The sequence below is a fragment of the Vicia villosa genome, unplaced genomic scaffold (assembly GCF_029867415.1).
Source record: "Vicia villosa cultivar HV-30 ecotype Madison, WI unplaced genomic scaffold, Vvil1.0 ctg.002488F_1_1, whole genome shotgun sequence".
In the NCBI taxonomy this organism is placed as follows: Eukaryota; Viridiplantae; Streptophyta; class Magnoliopsida; order Fabales; family Fabaceae; genus Vicia; species Vicia villosa.
In genome coordinates, this window is record NW_026705944.1 from 279,573 (window position 1) to 289,871 (window position 10,299).

Consider the following 10,299-nt stretch of genomic DNA (forward strand, 5'->3'; position numbering starts at 1 on the left):
AAAATACATTTCGGATGGTGAACGCGTGTCTGTACAGTTAGTAAAAAGCGTGCCGTTGAAAAGACGCTGATATAGGTAACTGTGTTAAATCATTTCATTTACCACCTTCTCTCACCTAACGTCACTCACCATTTAATGTAATTGATTTCTTTTGATTCTATAACTGTTCATTCTCAAAATTTTATTGCATATTGTTTTAAATCCGTCTCTATATATTCTTTTCAAATCATATCATTTATCTTTTTCGCTCCCATTCTCTCTTTCTTCTTGCATACTTTCTTTTGATAACTTTTTAGTCTCTTCTAAAACCCTAACCGAAAACCCAGAATCTGTTCTTCTTATTTGTTCATTCTGCTTCAATGGCTGCTTCTTCATCTCAAAATGCTGGTTCATCTGCTCCTCTCCATATTCAAGATGAAGCAAATCAGAAACTCACTCCAGTCGTTGCGTGCTCCATTCCTAAGGATAAATTAGAAGTTCTATGTGAACTCATGGTTGATTTTGATAACATTGAAGAACACCAATTTCATCTCAAAGAAGATATATTTTTTCAAGGATGGACTTCGTTGTTCGCTGAGTTCTGTGGACCAGTCTACCCAGATCTTGTCAAGGAATTCTGGGTACATGCAGTTGTCGCCCCCAAATCAATCTTGTCTTTCGTTCATGGAAAGATTGTGGTAGTGACTGAGAATATACTAAGGATGATGTTTGATCTAAGAAACCCTGAGGGAGCTTTTGAAATCGATCAAAGGGCTAATTGGAAAGATGTTTTATCTACTCTCTACACAGACGTAAATGAAACAAAGAATGTCAAAGACACGAGACACCTCTACAAAATCTGGAGCAAGATTCTTCTTGGGTGTTTTTATCACAGGAAAGGGACACATGCTTCTGACTTCGTCAGCAATGAGCAAAAATACATTTTGTATTGCATTGCCACTAAGAAGAAGGTTGATGCTATCTACATTATCTTCAACCATATGTGGAAGGCTGTGAAGGATTCTAGAAATGCCTTCAGAGAAAAAAGTTGTACCACCATTCCTTTTGGTAGAATTATCACAAATCTTCTGGTTCATTCCAAGATTGTTGAGAACCTGGAAACTGAAGGTATTATCAAAGACCTTGCTGTCACCTCTGGGGCCTGCTTGAATGCTTTCACTTTAAAGAAGATGAAGGTGATCAAGACTATCATCAACACTCCCCAACCTCTTGCTGGAACAAGAATCAGAAGAGAACCTGTTCTAGCTGAATTTTAAATCTTCTTCAATAGTGAGGTACCAGAAGTCAGAACTAGGTATCTGAAGTCACAAAAAGAGGATAAAAGTCTTAAAGATCAAGAGAAAGGTGCTCCTATTAAAGTAAATCGCAAGAAGGAAGAAAGAACCAAAAGAAAGTTTGATCATCCTTCTGTTAATCAGGTGAAGGTAGTTCAGAAAGTTGCTACTACCACTGAGAAGGTAGTACAGAAAGTTCCGGAAGAAATCATTGCGAAGGTTGTTAAAGCTGTTTCTGTTGATTTTGAGAAGAATAAGAAGGAAGCTGAGAAGAAGAAGAAGAAGAAGTCAAATAACAATGCTGAGATTGTTGAAGTTGTTGAGAAGAAGAAAACCAGAAAAAGGAAGATGATTCTTCAAGAATCCGATGAAGAAAATGTTGTTCAAGAGGCTGTGAATCAACAGGAAGTTCTGGCGAGCGTCAGAAGGAAAGAGATCTCTAGCGGCAAAACAAAGATTGTTGAAGAGCCGAAGAGTAAGAAGCAGAAGAAGACTGAGGCTGTGGTCAAAGCTCTTCAGAAAGCATCCAAAGGTATATGTATTTCTGAACCTGATTCTACTCCTGCTGGTATTTCAGAAGTTGCACCAATAGCGGTTGCCCCTATCCCTGAACCAGAAAAAGCCACATCAGAATCACCTATAACTGTCCATGTTCTTACACCTCCATCTTCTCCTGTAACCATTCCTTCTTCTCCACCCACCATCAATCCTGTTTTGGATATACCACCTCTTCAAACTCTCTTTCCACCTCACTCAAATATCTCCATCTCTCAACCTCCTCCTCGTGCCAACTTTGAACACATTCCTTCCACCTCTCAAAACAACCATAGTGGTTCTGATCTTCCAACCTCTGCATCACATGAGCAACTGCTCCGTGACTGCAATTACACTCCAAAGCCTCGTCCTGAAGCTGAACTGGTTGTTAGAGTCCGATAATGAAGCAGAATCTTCTTATAGGTTGGATAGAGAACCTCAACCGTATTTCATCCCCTACCCTGCCTTTTCAAAAACCAAAATAAAATCCCGCCTTGTCTACCCTATTGGTGTAATTTTTGAAAAAGTAAAGAGGAATCTCAGAAGTATCTTTGATACCCTCAGAATTGTTGAAAGTTCTGGCTTGAATGACGTCGCTATGAGGAAGTTCTGGAGGATCTTACGCAGAGAATCAGATGCTCTGTTTTTAGAACTTCAGGAAGCCTGTGTAGAAGCTGCTCCACGGCCTCGTGGAATTCTGAGAAGTTATGAAGATTTCTGGTTTGCTCGTCTCGGAGGGAGATATACCCTGGAAGAGAAGCAGTTTGTGGATGAATTGGAAGAAGCAAGACTGGCTGCTTGATCGGTCACCATTTCTAGTAAGTTTCCGCACCTTTTCCGACTAAAAATCATAATCTTGGTAATACTATGTGGCATTGTTATAGGTTTTGTTAGTAAGTTTCTTGTTTGTTGATTGTGTGATGTTGTTGCATGATTAGTATGTTCTGAGTATTATTCAAGTGCCGTTTTATGCGTTGGTTGTTAGTTTGTGTGTGGTCAGGTTAATGCACGGGAGAGGTCGAAGTTATGGCGCGCACAAGCGAGAAAAGAAGCCAAAAGAGCCAAAACTGAGGTCAACACGGGCACCCGTGTGTGTGCACACGGCCGTGTCAAAAGATGGCTGGAAAGTTGTTTTTGGGAAGCAAAACAGAGGTTTCACACGGGCACCCGTGTTCCTGCACACGGCCCGTGTGGAAAGATGCGTGGAAAGGAAATTTTGAGAGCTGACCAGAGGAACAACACGGGCACCCGTGTTCCTGCACACGGACCGTGTTGTTAGGCGCGGGCAGATATTCAAGTTTTGTAATTTTGAAAGCTTGGGTCTCATTAAGGGTATTTCGGACCTTTCGGATACTGGGGAAGTGAGCCAACACTACTAAAACCTAACGGGAAGAAGGGTGGAGGCATCTTGGATCATTGAGCATAGAGAATTACAGAGAAAGAAGAGTCAAGGGTTTTGGAAGAGATCTTCAAGAGCACTCGCGATTGGAGATCATATCAACCGATAATTTCTTGTAATGACTTCAATTACTCTTGTTATTTCCTTAAACATTATGAGTAGCTAAACTATTTTATGCTAGGGTGATGTCCCTAAATCTTTTCATGTAATGACTTGTTAAAACCGTTGTGATGAATTTGATGTTTTTATAATTTGAGTTTATGATTCAAAGATTTTCATGCTTCATTGTATTGGAAAATATTTTGTTGATCTATGATTAGGGTTAGGCTTGACACACCACTCTAATGCGTTTTGAATCAAAACATTACCGGTAAATCGCTTAGGAATAAGGATTTCACCATAGTGATCATCCATTCTAGAACACGATGCATAATGCCTTAATACTAAAATCAATTATTGAGGAATTGAAATTGACTTTTAAGTATTAAGAAGTTCTCCACTAAGGAATTAGGGAAAACTATTTTATAGAATTGATACTCAATTGTGGTCACATCTTTTCATGAACAACGGTGTTTTCAAGGGGTTACATAAGATTTATACATCAACCTTAGCATGCTTGCTCATTTGTGAACCAAATAATCATTTACTTATCGTTTTTAATTATAAACAGTTAGTAGTTTCATCAAGCAAATCAAAAACCCAACAATAGCTTTTTGTTCAATTGAAATTCAGTACTGGCTTATACTTTATTCGCAGTCCTTGTGATCGATACTTGGATTCAACTCCATTTTAATAACTACATCGGTAACAAAAGTAGTACACTTGCTATTTTCCGATCAAGTTTTTGGCGCCGTTGCCGGGGACTGCCAAACTATAAGCCGAACTTTAAGTCAATTGAAATTTTGTTGCTCTGCGACCAAAATTTTATTTTTATCTGTTAATTTTAATTTCGTTGCAGTCTTGTATCTGTTCTAACTGTTGTCTAACTGTTTATGCGAGGTCAGACCTCAGCTAAATTTTCCTTTGACACAGAACCAGAAAGAGCTCTGCACGAGAGACGCCGCAAGGCAAGACTTGAAAGACTGGCAGCACCAAGTGCAAGTCTTAGTGTTCCACATCAGGAAAGCGACGACGAAGTGTCTGTGCACTCGGAGCACAGCGACTCTGACTTTGACAGGGAGGTAGTTCAGGAACCAGTTAACATGGCTGGAAATCAACCTCCTGCAGAAAGATTGTTAGGGGACTATGGAGGGGCAAATGCTCACCCCAACCGGATGACTATTGTTAATCAACCTGTGAATGTGGCACATTTTCAATTGCATCCATCCACCATTTGCCAGTTAGAGAGCAAGCCGTTCTCCGGAAGAATAAACGAGGATGCAAATAAGCATCTTCAGAGATTTCTCACTACGACAACTTCGTTGAAGATCGAAGGTCATTCAGAGGAAGCCAAGAGACTTGTTATGTTCCCGTTTACACTTACTGATGACGCAGAGGAGTGGTTTTACTCACTTCCGGCTGCAAGTATCACAACATGGCAAGAGATGGAAACGGCATTCCTCAATGAATATTTTCCTGCGTCGGTGTTCATCCGAAAAAGATACGACATTGTAAATTTCAAACAAAAAGAGGGGGAATCATTGGGGGATGCATACAAGAGGTTCAAAAGGTGTTTGACTGCATGTCCTACTCATAACATGGACGCTACCGAGCAAATGCAGAATTTTGTGAATGGGTTGCGACTTAAGACAAAGCAGCTTATTGATACCGCTGCTGGTGGTTCAACAAATTTTGCTACAGCCACAGTTATGAAAAGGATCATAGAGGCAATAGCTGCTAATGAGCATCTTGAGTTGTATGATCGTACCATGAGCCAACCGGAGGGCAAAATTGATTTGAAGTTGCCAGAACAGGTTGTAAAGATGGAGGATCAGATTGCTGCAGAGGTAGAGAGAAGGTTAAAAAAGATGAATATTGGAACTCAGACAGTAGCACAGGTGGAACCAGTTAAAGCGGTTCTTTGTGAAATATGCTGTGGACCGCACTTTGCTATGCATTGTGTAGCAACTCAAGAACAGGTTGAGCAGATTCATATGTTGAGGCAAAACAATCCTTATGCCAACACATATAATCCGGGGTGGAAAAATCATCCGAATTTCTCATGGAAAGACCAGCAAGGAAACGTCCAGAAGCCGGTTCAAGGACAACAACCATATCAGCCTCAGACTCAACAATACCAACCACAGGGACAACAATATCGTCCGCAACAACAACCATACCAGCAACCTCAACAACAATACCAACCACAGGGTCCAAGAAAGGCGGATTGGGAAATTGCCATTGAAAAGATGGCCGCTCAAAGCTCCCAATTCCAAGAAGAGACACGTAGCAATTTAAGGAACACCGGAGCCTCAATTAAGAACCTTGAAGTACAAATGAGTCAAATTGCTCAACACCTTGCAATTCCGCAAGCACCAGGAGCCCTCCCAAGCGCAACTGTTACTAATCCTAAAGACAATCAAAAAATCAATGCCGTCACTACACGGAGAGGGAAACCACGTGAAGTGGTGGAAAAGGATTTGGAGAGTGAGGATCAATTGCTTGAGGTGGAGCTGGACATAAGAGAGAATGAGCAAGTGGAAGAAGAAGTGGTAACACCAGCACCCGTTACGAAAGACAAAGTATTAACACCAACACCAGAAGTCAAGCTGCCTTACCCTCAAAGAAACAAGAAAAAGGGGCAGCAAGAAAAGAATTTTGAGAAGTTCCTGGAATTATTCAAAAAGCTCGAGCTGAACATTCCGTTGTTGGAGGCACTTGAGCAAATGCCCACCTATGCCAAATTCATGAAGGACATCATCGCTAAAAAGCGAACCATTGCAGACCACCCCATTATTCTAACAGAAACTTGTAGTGCTATTTTGCAGGGCATGAAGATACCAGTGAAGAAGAAGGATAGAGGAGCAGTTACTATCCCTTGCACTATTGGAGATAGATCTTTCAAGAGAGCTCTAATTGATCTGGGGGCAAGTATCAGTCTCATGCCTCTATCCATCTACAAAAAGTTGGGAATTGGTGCAATCCAAGACACTCGGATGACTCTCCAATTTGCAGATCATTCGGTCAAGCGACCTTACGGAGTAGTCCAAGACGTCCTTGTGAAAGTGGATAAGTTTGTGTTTCCGGTAGATTTTGTAATTCTGGAAATGCCAGAAGACGAAGAGATGCCGATAATTTTGGGACGACCATTCTTGGAAACGGGGAGAGTCATGATAGATATGGATGGGGGCACTCTGACTTTGAAAGTTTATGATGAAGAGTTAAAAATCAATGTTCATAATACCATGAAGCATAAAGAGGATATTGGCACTAGTAGCAATATACAAGTGCTCCAACAAGTGGTAGAAAGTGATCATGTGGAGAGTGTATTGCAATTACCTCTCGAAAAAGTTTTGAGCATGTCAATTTTTGGAGAAAATGAAGAAGCTGATGATAATGACTTGGAGGTGATATCAATGTTGGAAACTCAACCTATCTTTAAAGGTTCTCGAACTCATAGGTGGGAAGATCTAAGGCAACCAATAGCATTGGGTTGCAATGAAGAAAAACCAAAAAGTTCAGAATTGAAACAGCTTCCGGAGAATCTTAAATATGTTTTCCTCGATTCTGAAGAAAAATGTCCTGCCATCATTAGCTCGAGCTTGAAAAATATACAAGAAGACAAGTTAATTGAAGTTCTGAAAAAGTTCAAGGGGGCTATGGGTTGGAAGATTGAAGACCTCAAGGGAATAAGTCCTACGATGTGCATGCACAAAATTCTCATGGAAGAAGATCACAAACCGGTGGTGCAGCCTCAAAGGAGATTGAACCCAGTTATGAAGGAGGTAGTGAGAAAGGAAGTTGTGAAGCTGTTAGATGCAGGTCTTATTTACCCGATATCGGACAGTTCATGGGTGAGCCCTGTTCATGTGGTACCTAAAAAAGGAGGTACAACGGTGATAGCTAATGAAAAGAATGAGTTGATTCCTACCAGAACGGTCACTGGGTGGCGAGTGTGCATAGACTACAGAAGACTAAATCTGGCCACAAGAAAAGATCACTTTCCTTTGCCATTCATTGACCAAATGTTAGAAAGATTGGCTGGGCATGACTATTATTGTTTTCTGGATGGGTACTCTGGATACAACCAAATTGCGGTTGCACCGGAGGATCAAGAGAAGACGGCCTTTACTTGCCCATACGGTATCTTCGCTTATAGGAGGATGCCGTTCGGGTTGTGTAATGCTCCAGCGACTTTCCAAAGATGCATGACTTCTATTTTTGCTGATATGCTTGAAAAGCATATGGAAGTCTTCATGGATGACTTCTCGGTTTTTGGTTCCTCCTTTGATAATTGTTTGGCTAACCTTTCACTTGTTTTGCAGCGATGTCAAGAAAGTAATCTGATCCTAAACTGGGAGAAGTGCCATTTCATGGTACGAGAAGGCATTGTTCTTGGTCATAAGATCTCCCACAGGGGAATCGAAGTTGATCAAGCTAAGGTGGAGGTTATCTCGAAATTACCACCACCTGTGAATGAGAAAGGTATTCGAAGTTTCCTTGGCCATGCGGGATTCTACCGCAGGTTCATAAGGGATTTTTCAAAGATAGCCAAACCGCTGACCACTTTGTTGGTTAAAGACAGGACTTTTGTATTCGATAAAGAGTGTGCCGATGCATTTGAGACACTGAAAAATAAACTAGTGTCGGCACCCATTGTGATTGCCCCTGATTGGTCTCTACCCTTTGAGATCATGTGCGATGCTAGCGACATTGCAGTGGGGGCTGTACTTGGACAGCGGAGAGAAAAATTGCTTCATGTTATTTATTATGCCAGTCACGTTTTGAACCCTGCACAGATCAATTATGCAACCACCGAGAAGGAGTTGCTAGCTGTTGTGTATGCCTTTGATAAATTCAGGCAATATCTGTTGGGTTCAAAAGTGATTGTTTACACTGACCATGCTGCTTTGAAATATCTCTTTGCCAAGCAGGATTCGAAACCCAGACTTCTGAGGTGGATTTTACTTCTCCAAGAGTTCGATGTAGAGATTCGCGACAAGAAAGGGTGTGAAAACACTGTTGCAGATCACCTTTCGCGAATGTCACCCATTGAGGAGACAGAAGAGCGGCGTCCAATAAAGGATGAGTTTGCTGATGAACACATCCTAGCTGTTATTGGAGTGCCTTGGTTTGCTGATTACGCAAACTACCTTGTTGGCGGTATAATACCTGACGATTTTGATTCTAACCGCAAGAAAAAGTTTGTTCATGATTGCAGGTTCTATCTATGGGATGACCCATACCTATACAAGAGAGGAGTAGATGGGCTGATAAGACGATGTGTGCCTGAGGAGGAGCAAAAGGATGTGTTGAGAGCATGTCATGACTCGGAATATGGAGGGCATTTTAGTGGGGATCGTATTGCTTCAAAAGTCTTGCAGTCAGGATTGTACTGGCCATCATTGTTCAAAGATTCCCAGGAAATGGTAAAAGAATGTGATAAGTGTCAGCGTACTGGGAACATTTCAACAAGAAATCAAATGCCCCATAATTTCATGTTAGAGGTGGAGCTATTCGATGTTTGGGGAATTGACTTCATGGGTCCGTTTCCACCATCATTCGGGAAGAATTACATCTTAGTTGCAGTGGACTATGTCTCAAAATGGGTGGAGGCGGTAGCTTTACCAACTAATGATGCAAAGGTGGTAGTCAAGTTCTTGAGGGAGAACATATTTGCTAGATTTGGAGTACCGAGAGCACTTATTAGTGATGAAGGAACGCACTTCCTAAATCACCTCATGGAGAAACTCCTGCAGAAATACAATGTGAAGCATCGGATAGCCACCCCTTATCACCCTCAAACAAGTGGTCAGGTAGAGGTGTCTAATAGACAGCTCAAACAAATTCTCGAGAAGACAGTGAGTTCATCGAGAAAGGATTGGGCAGCAAAGCTAGATGATGCGTTATGGGCTTACCGAACGGCGTTCAAAACACCCATCGGGATGTCACCATACCAACTTGTTTATGGAAAAGCATGTCACTTGCTTTTAGAGCTTGAACACAAGGCATTTTGGGCAACTAAATTTTTGAACATGGACTTGTCTCTAGCAGGAAATTCTAGAATCTTACAGTTGCATGAATTAGAAGAGTTCCGGAATCGTGCGTACGAAAATGCCAAGGTTTACAAGGAACAAACCAAGAAGTGGCACGATAGGAGGATTCAGAAAAAAGAGTTTTGGGAAGGACAGCTGGTCCTTCTGTACAATTCCCGTTTGAAGCTTTTTCCGGGAAAATTGAGATCCAAATGGTCGGGACCATTTATGGTTCATAAGGTGTTTCCTTACGGTGCAGTTGAAATAAAAAATCAAGCTAATGGAGACATCTTTAAAGTTAATGGGCAGAGATTAAAGCCATATTTCCAAGGTCAACCAGTGGGACAGGTTGATGTCATTCGTCTTGCTTAGTAGGACGATGGACCGTCGAGCCATGCGACGTTAAACGCAGCGCTCCGTGGGAGGCAACCCACGTTTGTTTCCGTTAACTTTCATTTTCTTTGTTTTATTTCATTTCTTTTGTAGGTGGTAGAGTTTGGACCGGTAGGCGCAGCTCGAGTAAAAAGGCACGGAGAGTGTCCACTTTTGGTGCATTGAAAGCTAGCAACACGGGCACCCGTGTGCAGAAACACGGCCCGTGTTGAAAACTGCCTGAAAAGAAGAAATAAAAAATTTAAAAAGTGGCTTCAGCACTTGCAACACGGGCACCCGTGTGCAGCAACACGGCCCGTGTTGCCCTCAGCACGCCCCCAAATCTTCAAACCAGCTTTTTCACACGGCCGCCCGTGTGCAGGGACACGGACCGTGTGAGCAGTGCGGGCAGAATTTTTCAAATTTTTTCAAAAACCCCATGTGGGGCCCATCTCACTTATAACCAATCTTCTTCTTCTTTCCATTCATTCTTTCACTTTTCTTTCTCAATCTCCATTAAACCCTAGCCTCCACCTTCACTAAACTCATCAAACCACCATCAACCACCCATCTAAACACCATAGTG

The 10,299-nt window shown here is 41.8% G+C and overlaps 1 pseudogene; it reads left to right on the forward strand.

The window, feature by feature from the left end:
- Positions 1–6,413: 6,413 nt before the first annotated feature.
- Positions 6,414–9,899, forward strand: LOC131638946 (uncharacterized; annotated as a pseudogene).
- The last annotated feature ends 400 nt before the right edge of the window (positions 9,900–10,299 follow it).